Raw genomic sequence first — 19,323 nt, 5'->3', positions numbered from 1 at the left:
CTCATAAAAGCCAAATTTCTTGCAGTGGCCCACCAGGCCCTGTGTGGTCTGGCCCCCCATCACTTTCCTGGTTATCTTACTGCTCTCCTGCTGGCTCACCCTGCTTCACTCGCACTGGCCTCTTTGCTGTTTCTAGAATGTGAACGCACCAGATACACCATGTCTTTGCACTTGTTTCCTCTGCCTCCAATGCTCTTTCCAGACACATATATGAAACCTTTCCTCATGTCCTTCAAGTCTTTGTTCAGCTGTCACCTCGGTGAAGCTGACCTTCACCACAGTGTTTAAAATTGTACTTGCTCCCCGCCCTTGCACGCTCAGTCTTCCCATCCTGCTCTATTTTTCCATAGCACTTAGAACCTCTCACATACAATATGCTGTTCTTATTTCTTTATTATTTATTGTTTGTCTTTCTCCACTACAGTGTGACTTTGATCTATTCTATTTGCTGATGTTCACAAGCCCATAAAACAGAACCTACAATGTGGAAGGCAATTAATAAATGTTGGGTGTATTTGTTTTACTTTTTACTAGTAGGCATTTCAAGTATGAGAAAAGCAAAGAAGACAGTATAATAAATCCACAATGATCAATCATCTCAATTTAACAAGTATTCGTGTTTTACCATATTTATTCATTCTATATTTTTTGCTAAAGCATGTCAAGTAAATTTTAGAGATCATGATAATTAATTCCTAATACTTCAGTATACATATCTTAAAAATAAGGACAGCTGCCCAGCCAGTGTGGTTCAGTGGCTTGAGCATCATCCCATGGACTGAGGAGTCCTGGTTTGATTCCTGGTCAGGACACATGCCCAGGTTTTGGGTCCAATCCCCAGTAGGGGCATGCAGGAGGTGGCCAATTGATGTTCTCTCTCATCGATGTTTCTACCACTTTTATTTTATTTTATTTTATTTTTTATTTTTTATCCTTACCCGAGGACATTTTTCCATTTTTTGTCCAGATAGAGCGGGAGGGAGAGAGAGGGAGAGAGAGAGAGAGAGAAACATCGATGTGAAGGGACACATCGAGTGGCTGCCACCCGCACGACCAACCAGGGCTGGGGACAAACTGCAACCGAGGTACGTGCCCTTACCGGGAACCGAACCCGAGTCTCTCTGTACCGCAGGCCGACGCTCCAACCGCTGAGCCAAACCAGCCAGGGCTTCTACCACTTTTAAAAAGTGAGCATGCCTTAGCCCTGGCTGGGTACCTCATTTGGTTAGAGCGTTGTCCCCACACACCAAGGTTGCGGGTTCAGTCTCTGGTCAGGGCATATATAAGAAGTAACCAATAAATGCATAAATAAGTGGAACGATAAATTGATGTTTCTCTCTCTCTCTCTCTCATGTCTTTCTCTAAAATCAATGTTTTTAAAAGTGAGCATGACTTGTGGTATGCATATTACATCCTAACCTAACATCCCTGCTCCCAGCATCTCCAGCTTCACGCTATATTTTCTTCCTTATTTTCCCTGTCAATTTGTTACATTATGGCCCCTAGTGAACTACTTCTCCCAGTGTCCATGCACTTGTATAGTCCTATTCCCTTAAATCTGGACTAAGCCTGTGACTTGTTTCAACCGATAGCATATAGCAAAAGTGACACTGTGCTAGTTCCAGGCCTCAACTTTAAGGAGGCCTAGCAGATACCATTTTGTGCTATTGGGAGTCCTAAACCACCATGTAAGAAGTCTGGCTACCCTGCTGCAGCGACTACCTGGAGAGAAGCCATATAGAAAGAAAGACACCCTGGCTCTTTTTTGTGGCTCCTCAGAGGCGGTCAGCTGCTTCAGGATGAAGCCAAACATCTCTTTCCAGCCACTGACTGCAAGAAACTCACTGAAGTGGACAATGAACGCAAACTTCATACCTTTTACGAGAAGCATGTGGCCACAGAAGTTGCTGCTAATGCCCTGGGTGAAGAATGGAAGGGCTATGTGGTTTGAATCAGTGGTGGGAATGGCAAACAAGGTTTCCCATAAAACAGGTCACCTTGACCCATGGCCGTGTCCGCCTGCTCCTGAGTAAGGGGCATTCCTGCTATAGACCAAGGAGGACTGGAGAGAGGAAGCGCAAATCTGTTCGGGGTGGCATTGTGGGTGCCAATCTCAGTGTTCTCAATTTGGTCATTGTAAAACAAGGGAGAAAGATAGTCCTGGTCTCACTGATACTACTGTGCCTCATTGCCTGGATCCTAAAAGAGCTAGCAGAATCCGAAAAGTTTTCAGTCTCTCTAAAGAAGATGACGTCGCCAATATGTTGTGAGAAAGAAACCTGGGACCAAAGCACCCGAGATTCAGCGTCTTGTTGCTCCACGTGTCCTGCAGCACAAACATCATTGCTTTGAAGAAACAGCACACTAAGAAAAATAAGAAAGAGGCTGCAGAATGTGCTGAACTTCTGGCCAAGAGAATGAAGGAGGCCAAAGAAACACTCCAAGAACAGATTGCCAGGAGACAGGCTGTCCTCTCCGAGAGCTTCCATTCTAAGTGTGAGTCCGGTCAAAAGTGAGCTTTTCTGCCCTGGCCGGTTTGGCTCAGCGGTTAGAGCATCGGTCTGGGGACTGGAGAGATCCCGGTTTGGTTCCTGCTAAGGGCACATACCTTGGTGCAGTTTGTCCCTGGCCCTGGTTGGGGTTGTGTGGGTGGCAGCCACTCGATGTCTCTCTCTCACGTTGATGTGTGTCTCTCTCTCTTCCTCCCTCTCTCCCTCCCACTCTATCTGAAGATAAATGCAAAAATGTCATCAGGTAAGGATAAAAAAAAAAGAGCTTTTCTAAGAGTAACAAATAAATAAGAAACATCACATTTCAAAGCAAGAGAAAGACACCCTGAAACTACATAGAGAAACACAGCTCAGCTGCCCCAGTGTCCCAGCTGAGCCAGCATAGATTACGGGATCACGAGAAAATTAATGAGTGAGCCGGTTATATAAAGAAGAAATAGTCAAATTTCTTCTGAAACACCCTAGCCAAGATCTTGGAAAGAGTGACTAGGAGGTAGGGCTCGGCTGAGAATCAACCAGAGCATCTACAGGTGGCCTGTCCCAGGGAAGTCTCTGGGTGACTGGCCTTCTTACCTGGTGCTTCAGGCTTCCAAAGAGAATATTCCAGTTGTTCCGGACAGAAACTGCAAGACTTCTGGGGACTTCCGGTCAAGACGGCGGCGTAGGTAACCGCGGTATCGCGTCCTCCCACAACCACATCAAAGTTACAACTAAACTACAGAACAACCATCATTCAAAACCACCTGAAATCAAGCTGAATGGAAGTCCTACAGCTACGGAATTAAAGAAGAAGCTGCATCCAGACTGTAGGAGGGGCGGAGGCAGACAGGCTGGTCCCACACCCACGTGTGGCGGATAAAAATCAGGAGGACACCTCGGCTGGGAAGGTCCTCCCTGAGGACTGAGGGGTCCCCGTCCCACACCAGGTGCCCTTCTCAGGGTTCCAGTGCCAGGAAGAGAATCCCCATAACTTCTGGCTGGAAAAACCAGCGGGAACTGAGGCTCAGGGAGGCTGATGCGGCTGGAGCCCCAGGCAGCTCCTCTTAAAGGGCCCGCGCACAGACTTATCGGACTCACTCCCTCTAAGCTTGGAGGGGAGGCAGCTCGAGGGGCGCCAGAGACATACAGGGAAGAACTGAGCTGTTTGGCATTGAAGCAAGGGCTGGAGATGGGGGCTTTCTCCAGGATAGACGTGCTGTCAGAGGCCTTTGTTCCTTTGGTGAGCCCTTCCCTGGGGTGGCACACAGCCACTATAACTGGGACTCCAGCAACTTGGCTCACACTGTTTGCCCGACCCTGGTGATTCCCTGAGGCCCTGCTCCACCCAACTTTCAGGCCCACCCAAGCTGTTGCCAGTTGGTTAACTATAGGATTGGCCTGTCTGGGATCCTGCTTCAGGTTTTCCTAAATTCTTTCAAACAAACAGCATCTGGTCTCAGCTAGCTCCATACCTCTCGTGAAGTAATACATAGAAACAAACCCAGGGAGGCAGCCAAAATGAGGAGACAAAGAAACAGGTCCCAAATGAAAGAACAGAACAAACCCCAGGAAAAGAACTAAGCGAAATGGAGATAAGCAACCTAACAGACACTGAGTTCAAAACACTGCTTATAAGGATGCTCAATGAACTTAGTGAGAACCTCTGTGAACTTAGTGAGGGCCTCAAGAGCATAAAAAAGGAGCAGTCAGAAATGAAGGAGGCACTAACTGAAATAAAGAATAATTTACACAGATTCAATAGTAGAGTGGGTAAAGCCAAGAAGCAAACCATCGATTTGGAATATAAGGAAGCAAAAAACACCCAATCAGAACAGCAAAAAGAATCCAAAAAAATGAGGATAGTGTAAGGAGTCTGTGGAACAACTTCAAGCATGCCAACATTTGCATCTTAGGGGAGCCAGAAGGAGAAGAGAGAGAACAAGAAATCGAAAACCTATTTGAAACAATAATGGCAGAAAACTTTCCTAACTTAGTGAAGGAAACAGGAAGCAGAGAGAGTCCCAAACAAGATGGACCCCAAGAGGCCCACACCAAGACACATCATCATCAAAATGCAAAAGGTTCAAGACAAAGAGAGAATCTTAAAAGCAGCAAGAGAAAAGCAGTTAGTTACCTACAAGGGAGTTCCCATTAGCTGTCAGCTGATTTCTCAAAAGAAATTATGCAGGCCAGAAGAGAGTGGCAAGAAATATTCAGAGTGATGAAAAGCAAGAACCTATAACCAAGATTACTCTATCCTGCAAAGCTGTCATTTAGAATCGATGGCCATATAAAGAGTTTCCCAGACAAGGAAAAGCTAAAGGAACTCATCACCACCAAACCTTTATTATATGAAATGTTGAAGGGTCTTCTTGAAGAAAAAGATAAAAAATATGAACAAACAAAATGGCAATGAATACATGTCTATCAACAATTGACTCTACAAACAAAATGAACAAGCAGAACAAACATTCTCATAGATATAGAGATCATTTTGTTGGTTGCCAGATGGGAGGAGGATTGGGGAAATGGGTGAAAAAGGTGAAGAAATTAAGAAGTCAAATTGGTTGCTAGACTGACAAACCTCAAAGGGAAGGGGGGTTGGGAGGTTGGAAGAAATAAACCAAAGAATTTATATGCATATATGCATAACCAATGGACACAGACAATAGTGTGGGAAAAGGCAGGAAGGGAGCGAGAGTGGGGAAGAGGGCATCAATGGGGGAAAAATGAAGAACATCTGTAATACATTCAACAATAAAGATGTAATAAAAAAATTAATAAAATACAAAAAAAGGAAAAGAAACTGTAAGACTTTTTATGACCTAGTCTCTTAGGTCCCAGAATGTCCCTTCTGATGAATCCTATTGCCTTAGTGACTCAGCCCAGATAGAAGGGAAGGGGACATGGACTCCACCTCTTAGTGAGAGGAATGTCAAAGAATTTACAGCCATTTTTAATCTGCTATAAAAGAGGTGAGTTGGATAAAATCAGAGAACATATACAGTTGGCCCTTGTTTATCGCAGTTAATCAGTTCCAGACTCTACCACGATAAATGAATTTCCATGAAGTAGGATTCTTGATTTATATACAGTCTTCCCTCGCCACCCCGCGCTTCAACTTTCGTGGCTTCATTCCATCGCGGTGAAGCTGCAAAAGTCCAAGCACAAAGTGGTGAGGAAAGACTGTAACAGACTTGCCTTGGAAATGAAGAGACACCACCTCCACTGTACTTCTAAGTGTTAGAGTATCCAGAACTCTGTCCTCAGCTCTCTCTAAATACTGTCTCCCTAGGTGATCTCATCTAGTCCTGTTGCTTGATAGACTTCCACATACTGATGGCTTTCAGGTTTATATCTCTAGACCCAAAACTCACCTGAGCTCCAGACCTGTATGTCCAACTCCCTGCTCAACATATCCATTAGGATGTCTAGTAAGCATCACAAATGTAACATGGTCAAAACAAAGCTACTAATTTCTATACTACCCTAAGTAAGCTTCACCCAGCCTTCCTGATGTTACTAAATAATACAAATAGACACTAAGTGTCTTAGGACACATACCTAGGAGCCTACTTGGCTCTTCTGTTTTCTCACACAGCATATTTAGTCCATCAGTATGTATCTACTTCAAAATAAAATTTGTATTGGTTCCAACTTCTAAAATATATCCTGAACCCAACCCCTTCTCTCCATCTCCACTCTTCTTATCTAAGTCAATGCCTTCATCACCCCTCACCTCTGTCTCCCTGCTGCACTCTCGACCCCTCATTGCCCTTTCTCCGTCCACACACCAACCGGAGTAATCTCTATAAAGTATAAATCAAGTGATATAAATTCCCTGCTTAAAACCATCTAAAGACTTCCCACTGCAATCAGAACCTACACACTTCTTGTCGGGGTCTGGGAAGCCCGCCAAATCTTGCTCTGCCTGCTTCTCTGCTCTCATTTCCCTCCATTCTTCCCTCTGCTCATGAGCTCCAGCTTCTTTGAACTTTCAGTTTCATAAGCACATTAAGCTTCTTCCTATCTCAGGCCATCCCACCTATGGCCCATTCTGCTTGGAGAGCTCCTCGGATCTTCACGTGGTTCCTGCTTTTTATCATTTAGGTGGTGAAATATGACCCAAATGTTACTTTCTCAGAGAGGCCTCCCCTGACCACGGCGGCTGAAGTCATACTGCATCTCCCCCATCACCTCCATCTCAGTGTCATAGCATAGCTTCTTCATAACACTTACCAGCACCCAAAGTTCTTATTCATTTCTTTCTTATGTTTCTTGCCTGTCCTCCCTGACTAGAACATAACCTCCTTGGGGGCACTATTCCTGTCTGTCCTATTCACAGATGATTTGCTAGTACTTAGCACATTGTAGGCCACAAAATAGATACACAATAAATATTCGTTTAAATTGGCTATTTCTTTTTTCTGCAAGTAGGGTGAGAAGAGGTAGGTAGAAGAAGGAAAACCCTCTTCTGTGCAGTATGTTCATAAAGTTTTTGGCTGATAGAAAAAGGTAGGGCAGGGATTTTGAAAGGGTGATGAGCCCTGGCCAGTTTGGCTCAGTGGTTGGAGCATCAGCCTGCGGTCCAGAGAGACCTGGGTTCGGTTCCCACTAAGGGCACGTACCTCGGTTGCGGTTTGTCCCCAGCCCTGGTTGGGTCGTGCGGGTGGCGACCACTCAAAGTGTCCCTTTTTTTTAAAGACTAGAAACTTTATTTATTTATTTATTTATTTTTTATCCTCACCCGAGGACATTTTTTCATTTTTTGTTCAGGTAGAGTGGGAGGGAGAGAGAGGAACAGAGAGAGAGAGAGAAACATCGGTGTGAAAGGAACACATCGAGTGGTTGCCACCCACACAACCGACCAGGGCCGGGGACAAACTGCAACCGAGGTACGTGCCCTTAGCGGGAACCGAACCCGGGTCTCTCAGGACCGCAGGCTGACGCTCCAACCGCTGAGCCAAACCGGCCAGGGCTCGATGTATCCCTTTAACATTGATGTTTCTCTCTCTTCCTCGCTCTCCCTCCCACTCTATCTGAACAAAAAATGGAAAAGATGTCCTCGGGTGAGGATTTAAAAAAAAAAAAAAAGAAAAGGTGATGAATCATTCCAGACTCTGTTCAAAAAAAATTTTTTTAAATCAATAGTTGAAAGTTTTGTTGTTTCAATTCTAATTACAAATTCTTAAAAAGTAATTTTATGGAACAAAGAATTTGAGTTTTTAAAATTATTTATTATTATTATTTTTTTTATCCTCACCCAAGGACGTTTTTCCATATTTTGTTCAGATAGAGTGGGAGGGAGAGAGAGAGAGAGAGAGAGAGAAACTTCAACGTGAAAGGGACACACGACCCATCCAGGGCCAGGGACAAACTGCAACCTGCAACCGAGGTACGCGCCCTTAGCGGGAACTGAGCCCGGGTCTCTCTGGACCGCAGGCCAATGCTCTAACCACTGAGCCAAATCGGCCAGGGTAGAATTAGATTTTTTTTTTTTTTTATCCTCACCCGAGGACATTTTTCCATTTTTTGTACAGATAGAGCGGGAGGGAGAGAGAGGAAGGGAGAGAGAGAGAAACATCGATGTGAAGGGACACATCGAGTGGCTGCCACCCGCACGACCAACCAGGGCCGGGGACAAACTGCAACCGAAGTACGTGCCCTTAGCGGGAACCGAACCCAGGTCTCTGCGGACCGCAGGCTGACGCTCTAACCGCTGAGCCAAACTGGCCAGGGCTAGATTTTTTTTTTTTTTTTTTTTTTTTACCCTTTTAAATAGCACTGGCTTTCAAAAACACCAATCTCACATGTTTTACACTTCTGACTTAGAATTGATTTCCCTTAATCCATTGTTTTTGTTTTTGTTTTCTTCCCTCTCTAAAGGATCTGCTGTATCCGGCCCTGACAACACAGGACCAGACTATTTAGAGAAGCACAAATGTCAGTGCTTTCTGTCCTCATGGCCTTTCATTATAGCCTGACGTGAGTCCTTCCACGTGCTGTCAGACTTCTGTTTCCCATCGTCAAGTCTCAGTGTTCTGCAAGAATTTAATTCGTGTTTTGATATCCATGCTTCTATCACTCTTTCCCATCAGCAAAGTCTACGTCTTTTGCAAGAATTAGATAAGCATAATTTTCTTGTATGTGTTTCTTATTTTCTATACTTGAACAAAAAGTAGTATTCAAGGTATATCTTGGCTGCAAAATTTATTTTCTTATCCAACTTTTTAATGTTTTCTTAAAATGATTTTATAACACTTTTTCATTAGTTCATTTTTATTGGCTCCCATATACTACTCCACAATGTTGCTGTGAACTAGATGTGCATTTATGAAGGTGACGAAAGAGTCATTAAACAAAGAACTACTTCTGACAGATGAAAGCACTGTTAATTATTTTTCATTAGAGAAATGCATATATACATATATATACACACACAGCAACGCAGATTTTGGAAGCCAGATGAGCCTGCTGGACATGCCGAACTAGTTCTTGTCTATTCCAAAAATGGAAAGCAACATGTGTGATTCATTTCTGAGACATCTTAGAGAGCCAAATGTGTTTCCATGTGATATAGCATGTCAGTCACTTCCTGAGGGCTTTTGACTTGCCTTTGTGGAAAAATCTATATGCTGTTACAAGTACGGCTAAAGACCCAGAATGGATATCCACATGGAGCAGGGCTGGTCAGCAGCCAGGTACATCTCTGTAGTGCCCTCACAGCTGGCCTAAACAAGGATTTGTAAAACCAAGAGCTCTAAGAAAGTAAACATTGCTGACACCTCTTTTAGCCTGTGCCTGATCTGAAGTCTTGATTAGGGAGCTTATTTTTAGAGTTGCCACATTTGGTCAACCACATGTGAGAGAGGAAAGAACACAATTTCACTCTGAATATGTGACCATGATTGTTTTCTCATGTTGAGCAGCAGCTGGGGCTGGGAGTTTCCCTGCTCTATTTTCTCACCTCCAAGCAGATCTGGATGTAAACTATTTCTAGACTAAATATTGATTTAATTAAAAGTCCACAGTTTGCTTCAGGATGCAACAATTCTCGTCTAATCCCACCAAATGTAACCTTCATTTTCCCAAGCGGTGCTTGGGGGCTTTGCGTATGTGGATGACAAGATCAGTGGTATTTGGCTCTAAGTTCCCATTCTGATTTCTTTATAAAAACCCCTGACTTCCTAAATTCTCTCATTCTCGCAGGCCCCAAGTAGTCTCATGGGCCCTGGGAACTTTTTGTATTTCTGCTACAGGATCAGCCTCCTGCCAGGGCTTCAGCCAGGCCTGGAGCAGCCTTTCCTAGTCCTGTTGGGGCGCTCTGCTCTAAATTGGTAGGGATTCCCCCCTTCCTTCTAGTGATTAAGACACAAACTAGCCCTCAGGCTAACACAATTTAAGCCTCCATTAGGCAGCCTTTTCTTCCAGCTTCACTTTTCTTTTTGTTAAGGATTTAAAACAAGTTTCTTCAGCCCTGGCTGGTTTTCTCAGTGGTTAGAGCGTTGCCCTGGGGTCTGTCCCAGGTTCGGTTCCCGCTAAGGGCACGTACCTCGGTTGCAGTTTGTCTCTGGCCCTGGTTGGGTTGTATGGGAGGTGGCCACTCGATGTGTCCCTTTCACATCGATGTTTCTCTCTTTCTCTCTCCCTCCCACTCTATCTGAACAAAATATAGAAAAATGTCCTCGGATGAGGATAAAAAATAGTAATAATAAATAAAACAATAAGGAATTCCTCACAGGCAGACAGCCACATCTCTTGGTTTTCTGCTACCTTAAGATGAATTTCCTGCTCTCCCTGGCAGCCCAAGCCTTTCTCCTGCCAATTGCTAGAAAAAGCCTTTCTTCTCATTTGGTTTAGGAAATATAATCATGGTATTCCAGGGAACTGACCACCTGTCCCAGATTCTTACATCATTTTTTCCAAGTGGCTTTGAGACTTTGAGACCCTCATGCAAATATCCTCTTGCTCTGATCTCAGACTTTCCAAAGCAAGTTTACAGCTTATACATCTTTCTTCCCCCCAGTTTGACCAAGATAGGCCTGTAGAGCATCTGTAACACTCCCAAGCTTGATGGAATTCCCAGGGAGTGACAGTGTGTGCCTCTGCCTTATTCTACATAGCAGTGTGGCCTCAGCCTCTTCCTTCCACTAAATATCAAACTACGACAGTTCTTCCACCCTCAACCAACTCCTGCACACACACACACACACACACACACACACACACACACACAGTTTGGGGCCCTTACATATACATTATTTAATAAAGATGGAAAAATGTGTGCCTTGCAGGCAAAATAGGCAATACTTTCAAGTCAATATTTAGAATTACTTTCTTATTGCCAATTAATTGGAAACAAAACAGGATTTTAGAGTTTGCCACTACCATAATCCAAGCCCCCATCATTTCTTGCTTGGACACTTGAAACAATTTCCCTACTTCTACGCTTCCCCATCTCTAACATTCTCCACAAATATTCAGTGTTCTTTAATTAAAAAAAATTTTTTTTAGTATGTTTTTATTGATGTTTCAGAGAGAGATAGAAACATTGATGTGAGAGAGACACCAATCAGCTGCCTTGTGCACGCCCCTTACTGGGGATCGAACCTGAAACCCAGGCATGTGCCGACCAGGAATTGAACCAGGACCTCTCAGTCCATGGGACAATGCTCAATCCACTGAGCCACACAGGCCGGGCTATTCAGTGTTCTTTAAAGTCATATCGTGTCACCTGGCTGGCATGGCTCAGTGGATTGAGCACAGTCCCATGGACTGTCCCAGTTCAATTCCTGGTCAAGGCACATGCCTGGGTGGTGGGCTTGATCCCCAGTAGGGGATGTGCAGTAGGCAGTGATTGATGTTTCTCTCTTTTTCTTCCTCTCTCTAAAAAAAAAAAAAAAAAAATCATATCATGGCACTTCCTCTTATAAATTCTTTTGATGGTGTTATTGGAAGAAGTAGAATTCTTGGGGTGTGGTGAAGAAAAGAATTTCCAAAGGCCCCCATGGGAGGATGGGGTTTTGTGGAAAGCTTTATTAATGATGTAAAATTAAGGGGCTTCCCCTCCAAGGTCCCATCTCTGTCTGCCTTGCCATGGAAGAAGTCCAGTCTTGTCTTCAACAGGGTTAGAATAAAGACCCTGCCCAGAGCTTCTGCTCCGTATTAAAGTACAGTCCAGCCCAGCATCTGGCCAGCTTAGCCTGTGTTCTCAGTGGCAGTCCATTGTGTGTGGATCTGCATGACCATGGGCTCCGTAGCTGCTTAAGGCCACATGGCTGTAGAGAGAACAGGCAAGCTCATGGGTGAGTTCAGGTCACAGAGCAAGAGAGAGCAAGCGTGAAGAAGAAGGAACAAGAGAAAGGGAACTCTGTCTGGGGGTTTTAACCAGGAGCTTCTTCAAACTAACCAATAAACTCTCCAAGATTTCGTGTGCTTCTGATGGGGTCCACCCCCTAGCCAATCCATTGTTCCTCAGGCTAGACTGACAAGCAAGCATCTCCCCTACGTCACCCTGACTTCACAGCGCATGTGCCCATCTCCCCGTTTGTGTACATATATATATATTTTATTCCTCACTTGATATTTTTTCATTGACTTTTTTTAGATAGTGAGAGGGAGGGCGGGAGGGAGGGAGAGAAACATCGATGCGAGAGAGACAACGCCGACTGAGGCTAGGAATTGAATCCACAACCAAGCTAGGAAGCGAACCCACAACTCTGGTCTGCAGGTCCATGCTCTTAACTGCTGAGCCAAACTGGCCAGGGCCCATCTCCCCCTTTGTTCAATCCCTTCCCCAGTGATCTGCAGGGGAGCTGCCCTTTGCTCTCTTTCTTTTTCTTAATATTAATTATCTAATTATGATGATAATAGTGGCTGCCCATTTGACATAAAACAGAATCCATACTCCATACTCTGGCCTCCAAGGTCCTGATTGGCCCATCGCTCCAAGGCTCATCTCATGCCCTCTTCCCTAGCAACTCTGCTCCAGTGACACCCGTCCTCTGTGGTTACTAGGACCTAACAAGCTATTTCCTGAATTAGGACCTTTGTACTTGCTCTTCCATTGCCTGGAACGGCTGTTCTCCTGGCTCAGTACATAGCTGGCTCCTCTCGTTCTTCAGGTTTGGGATTAAATGTCACCTTCACAGATGGGCCTTTCCTGACCACCCTATCATAATAATAACTATGACATCACTACCACTTCTGCAGTAATAGTACTACAACTAAATATTAAGAACAGATAAGGAGAATAGTAAGTCAGCCCTATTATTCTCTATCATTGAACTCTATTTCCTTTATAACTTAGTTGTATTCTATTTGTTTGTTTATTATCTGTCTCCTCATCTTGAATGTTAGCTTCTCAATAGTATCAGCATTGTTTATCTTTTCACTGTCGGGTCTGTGTATCCTGGTATAGTGGCTGGCATATATACTAGGCAATTAGCAAATACTTATTGAAGGAATAAGGTTTCAGGATTATAAATGATTTAGGAGTCAGCTAATGTATATATTCCCCTACCCAACCCAGGGCTTTACTTTCAGCCCTCTCTAATGCAGAGGTTATTTAAATAGTGGTATTTGCGCTGGTGGAGGGGGAAAAAAAGAGAGAAATAGGAGGAAGCCATTCCCTTTCTCTAATTGATTTTACTTTATTTGTTCTTACGTCAGCTGTGCTTCTTACCACAAAGGCAAATAGTCATATGAGTCACTCATTCTTAGCTAGGCAGCTAATCTTGTGGCTGCTGCTTAGCTACAGTGGGGTGGGGTGGGTCAGGGGTGGTTATAGTTGAGTGGATTCTAGATTAATGTTCACCTATTTGTTCATGGAATCCTAAAGATTTTGTTTATTAATATCTCTAGTCCTAATGAAGTATTTTCCACACTGTGGTCTTTGGCTCATTAGTGAGCAATGAAATATATTTATTATTTCACAATTAGGATTTGAAAAAATAAAGTAGATAATGTGAGTGAATTTTACATTGTAAGGATAAGTACTATCTAGTGAAACTTTGTTTCAGTCATATATGGACAGTGTTTATGTGTGTGTACTATATCTCGATGTAAAATATATTTCTTATTGTGAAAAATAACAAGTCTGAAATTCATGTCTAAATGAACATCACTGTCTTATAGTAGAAAGGAAGCTATCTGATAGTCCTAGAACAGCATTTGGGTTGAGCTCCTGGGCCCTCTTCAGCCGGAGCTCTGAGGCTGTTCAGGACTGAGGTGGATGAGAGTAATAATTCTGCCGTACTTCTCAATGAAAGCACTATCCACCTTGTTGCCTAGAAACACTGTTGGAAAAATCTCTTAGAAGATGGGGACATCAGCTATTTGAAATAAGTTACAAAGACATCATTAATTTCAGTATTAGCTCTCCATTACTTTTCTTCTCTATTCCTATATTGATGTTGGCCCAACAGATTAGAGCCAAAATGCCAGAAGTCTGGTAAGAGTTGGGGTGGAGGGGAAATGAGTGAAGAGGTCCAAGAGTCAGGTTCCAAAAGGACACTGTGGGTTTTCCTTTTTGTGCCAAGTTTCTTCTCATGGCTTCTCCTTTTTTTTTAAATCCTTACCTGATGACACTTTTGCATTCATCCTCAGAGAGAGCAAGAGGGAGAGAGAAATAAAAAGAGAGAGAAACATCAACGTGAGAGAGACACATCAAGTGGCTGCCACCCACACGACCCCAACCGGGGCCGGGGACAAACTGCAACTGAGGTACATACATGCCCTTAGCGAGAACCAAACCTCGGTCTCTCTGGACCGCAGGCAGATGCTCTAACCGCTGAGCCAAACCAACCAGGGCTCATGGCTTCTCCTTTAACAGTGAAATAGAAAGTAAGATCATCCACTGAGAGTGAGGGTGCGAGGAGGTTTTGGAGGTTTGAGAGGAGGTGGTGCGAGGTAGTGGGGACCTGAATGGATTAAGGATATGCAGTTTGACTGTGGGCAGCCAAGGGATATATATTTAAGTGGGTCAGCTGGGGATGCAGGCACTTCGTAGTCAGAGAGTTGAATTTAATCACAGATGAAAGGAAAGTTCTTCTTCGTGAGAGTAAACATCATAAACAATGTTTGAGTGCCTGGAATTACATGATGTGTAAATATATCTCAAATATCTTTCAAAAATCAGAAGTAATTCATTTGGCTCAATGCCTACCCAGAAAGCCGAGACACCGCTGGCACTCTCCTCTTGCAAGTGGGATTTGTAACACAGCACACTGAAATAAAGAGGCTTAATGTCAGCTGCTCCCCAGGTCTTCTTACTCTGGGCTTCGGAAGGAATCCCTTCCACAAGAGTCATTTAGGTGTGTCTGACTCAGCCTCCTCTGCTCACGTATCACAATACCAGGAGGGCCTTTTATAACAGTAATGACTGCAAGTAACTAAAAAAGGCTGCGTCCCCATTATGGAGCAAGAACCATAAACAGTTCAGTAAACAGCTAATTTCAGCAAAATTCCAAAGTATATTGACAAATCATAATTAATGTTCAGTGGGGAGGGGGTTATATTTCTACTCGATGGGAAACCAACAAAACTAGGGACCTATCTCTGGTCTAATCTAATATGATGTTTTCTTCTCTTGCATTAATCAAATCTAAATTTAATTAATCCTCTTCTGTGTAATCCACTCTTTTTCTTAAGATGTTTCCCCTTAAGATGTGTACATTGTTGAATCTGAGTCTTTATAAACATCTACGAAAATACTTACTCTCTACTTTGTATTCATTTGAAATACCTTTTTTTTAATTCAAAATATCTTTATCAAATGCCTATTACATGACCAGCACGATGCTTGGCCCTAGAAATGCAAAGTAAACCAGATAAAAATAGTCCCTGCTCTTCCAGAGCTTACTCTCTTTAATAAGCAGTCACAATGGACTGTGGTAAGTGCTTAAAAAAGAAAAGATGAAATATAGGTACAGTTGTCAGGTAAAATACAGATACTCAGTTAAATTTGAACTTCAGATACATTGTAATGTATTTGTATAAATATGTACCATGCTATCTGCAACCCTGTGGAAGTTCAGAGCAGGAGCTTTTAACCTAGTCTAAGGGAATGAGAAAAGTCTCCCTGAAAGGAGACATTTAAAATGAAACCGAAATGTTTAAGTATCAAGTTCGTACCAATAGTATTGCAAAATAGGATTCAATTCTCTCTGCAAAATGCCTTGTGCCAGTTCTTGGGGTGTGGCCACTGTCTCTCTTCAAAGAGTTCTTCCCATAGTGTGAAGAAGGGAAGGCCTTTTATTTATTTATTTACTTATTTATTTATTTAAGTGAATATTTTTTTTAATTTTAAAAAAATTGATTTTAGAGAGAGAGATGGAAACATCGATGAGAGAGAATATCGATTGGCTACCCCCTGCATGCCCCTCAGTGGGGATTTGGCCCACAACCTGGGCATGTGCCCTGACTAGGAATCGAACTGGCAACCTCTTGGTGCATGGGTTGACGCTCAACCACTGAGCCACACCAGCTGGGCTAGGAGAAGGTCTTTTAAACTCTTTATGTAAAAGGAATAACTTTCAAAATGGAGTCTAGGTTGAAAATGCTTTGTCTTCATTTGACATAAAATGGCTGTCACGTAACTTCCTGTATAATACTACGAAATATCTTTCTAGGTTGTAGTGACTTTCTGGGTTATAAGGTTTTACCTCTATGTCCATGCCCATTTAGGTCACACAGCCTATTTATTGGTGATATAATTTTCAAAATTAATTATTTATTTATATTCTCCAAATAGAGTACATCTTGGATTTTATTTAAAAATGACTTTTTTTTTTTCAATATGCCAGAAATGCTATCTCAGTCTTTTCCCTGCCTAAGTGTCTTCTGTCTGTCTTTGTCTTTCTTCCAGTGCTATTTTAGACCAATGTGACTTGTAAGTATGCCAGGTGTTTCTGGGGAAAACAGCAAATAAACAAACCCTTACCTACTTTCCAATAAGTGGTAATAAAAATGCCAGAATATACTTCTACATTTTTTCAGTGAATAGATTATTTCAATCAGCCCATTTATGAGCACTTAAACTTGTTAGCACCAAATCAGTTGGGCAAGATGTTTAGGTGGTGAAATCAATTCTTTTAAACAAACTCGATCATTGTCACTTGTAGAGAAAGATAACTGCTTATTTTTCTAGGTAATTTAGTCACAGACCAAAAAAATAATAACAATAATAATAATAATACCAATACCTCTTTCAACTCTCTTAGTCTGACCTCCAACAAGGTCAGAGATGTATCAGGATTATATGTGTGACTGCAGACAATCACATGCCAGGCTGCCCCTCAGCTCATTTGCCTTACCCGAGGGAGGAGGGCCATTCCTGCCAGGAACCATACGATCTATCACTCCCTTGTGTAGTGCACACATTCTGAAACATCTTGATGGCTTACAGTGATCCCTTTAACCAGCCCTTTACCTATGGCAGAATGTGTACAACTTCACCCAGCCCTTGGCCACAGTGATTGGACTTGGGGTAGGCCTTTGACTCAAGCTGTGCAGATTCCCTTCCTAGGGAATTTGGAGAGAGAATGAGTCTCTCCATGTGGCTGGATCTGTAAAAGTAAATTTGGGAACTGTTACTGCCATCTGCCAGCTGCCATATGGCTTGACTAACTGAGAAAGCCAGATACTGAGAAAAACAATGAAGTGAAACATAGTGGTTTCTCTGAGTTCCACTGACCTTCCTGTTCCAATTCCAGTCCTGACGCCTGGCTACTTACATTTCTGCCCTCAGCTCAGTGAAACACCCCTACTTTCTTATAATTTCCCCTTTTCCACTTAAAATAGTTCAAGATGGTGTCTCCTAGTTGTAAGCATAAACATCCTGATGAATCCCAAAGGCTAAGCATTCTGTCCCCACAGACCCCAGACCCGTGCTGTGACACGGTTGTTCCTCCAGAGTCATTCTGTGGTGTGTGCACTGTGCTTCCCTAGCGACATGCTCCACTCCTCAACCCTGCTGTGCAAGTCAGATGAGAGAAATGCATGAAGCAAAGTGGGAAGAACTGGGCAGAACTGAACTCCAATCTAACCACACCAATTTTTTGCTATTTGTCTTTAAACAAATTCCTTAAACGACTTGAGCCTCCGTTTATTTATCAATTAACACCTGCCTTGCAGGGTTGATTAAATAAAATCAAGTATGCAAAAATTCTAGAGCAGGGTGAGGCACAGAGCAGGCACTCAAAGTCTGATGGCTACAGATAAGCCTGAAATGGCAGCCTCTAAACATTGTGTTTCTCAGCCCAGTCAGTCGCTATGCTGATACTGTCACTTTGTACCTAGGGGCATGTATCAGGTGTTCCTCCACAGTAAGCAATGAGGTTTTTAGATGGTTTTTAGTTTTTCTGCTATTAACATTACTCTGCAACGAATATTCCTACAACCAAATCTTCATGTACATATTTATTTTTTAGGAAAAAATTATCTTAAGCCAAAGCACAGGTATGTTGCCCTGGCTCTTGATGCATATCACCAAAATTCTTTCCAAAAAACTAACCCTAGTTACATCTCCACCCCTAGTGTATACCTACATATCAGTGTAGCAACAACTAGTTGTCCCCAAATCCCTTTCTTCTATAATAATTGAGCTTTAACTGACTACATAGCTGCCCAGACTGTCCACATTTCCTAGATTCCCTTGCCACCAAGTGTGGCCATGAAACTAAGTTCTTACCCCTGCATCATGAGATTCACAACTTCACATCACTTACAAGGAAGCTGCTTCTCCTCCAGTGCCTTTCTTTCTCCTTTCCCACAGTGGAGTTCAAACCCAATTAGAAAATGTAAATGAGGGCAATACCCTGCCTAGGGGGTGGCAGAGCAAAACCACGGAAGGACCTTGGGACTCTGAACAACTTCATGGAGCAGAAACCTACCCCCTTAGTAGACTGGAGCATGGACCTCCAACCTGTTACATAAGTGACTCTTTGCTACAGAATCTCAGCCTGTATCTTTTTTTTCCCCCAGTTTCATTAAAAAATAATTAACATACATTACTGTATAAGTTTAAAGTGGCAGATGATGGTTTAATTTACATATATTGTGAAATGATTTCCACAATAGGTTTTAGTTAACAGCCATCATCTCATACAATAAAAAGAAAAGAGCACTGGCCAGTTTGGCTCAGCGGTTGGAGTGTCGGCCTTCGAACCAAAGAGTCATGGATTCGATTCCCATCAAGGGCACATACTTTGTTGCGATTAGGTCCCCAGCTCTGGTCGGCGTCGTGCGGGAGGCAACGAGTAGCCATGTCTCTCTACATCAATGTTTCCCTCTCTCTCTCTCTGTCTCTCTCTCTCTATCACCCTCCCACTCTATCTGAAGATAAATTGAAAAATATCCTCAGGTGAGGATTTAAAAAAAGAAAAATTTCTCCTTGTGATGAAAACTCTTAGGATCTACTTTCTTAACAACATTCCTATATGTCATACAGCAGCATTAGTTATGGTCATCATGTTGTACATACATTTCTAGTTCTTATTTATCTTATAACTGGAAGTTTGTACCTATTGACCAACTTCATCTAATTCCCTCACCCCCTGACTGCCACCTCTGACGACCACAAATCTGATCTCTTTTTCTATGAGTTTGGTGGGGTTTTTTGTTTCGTTTTGTTAGATTCCACATATAAGTAAAATCATGTCTTGTTTCCATGTCTTGTCAACCTGTATCTCTTTTTTTTAATCTTTACCTGAGGATATTTTTCCATTTTTGTTCAGATAGAGTGGGAGGGAGAGAGAGGGAAAGAGAGAGAAACATTGATGAGAGAGAGAGAGACACATCGACTGGTTGCCTCCTGCAGGACCTCAACCAGGGC

At 42.9% G+C, this 19,323-nt stretch overlaps 1 pseudogene; it reads left to right on the top strand.

Annotated features, from left to right (window-relative positions):
- The first annotated feature begins 1,495 nt into the window (after positions 1-1,495).
- Positions 1,496-5,736, top strand: LOC118626264 (annotated as a pseudogene).
- The last annotated feature ends 13,587 nt before the right edge of the window (positions 5,737-19,323 follow it).

The sequence above is a fragment of the Molossus molossus genome, unplaced genomic scaffold (genome assembly GCF_014108415.1).
Source record: "Molossus molossus isolate mMolMol1 unplaced genomic scaffold, mMolMol1.p scaffold_m16_p_12, whole genome shotgun sequence".
In the NCBI taxonomy this organism is placed as follows: domain Eukaryota; kingdom Metazoa; phylum Chordata; class Mammalia; order Chiroptera; family Molossidae; genus Molossus; species Molossus molossus.
This window is presented reverse-complemented; position numbering and strand designations above follow the sequence as displayed.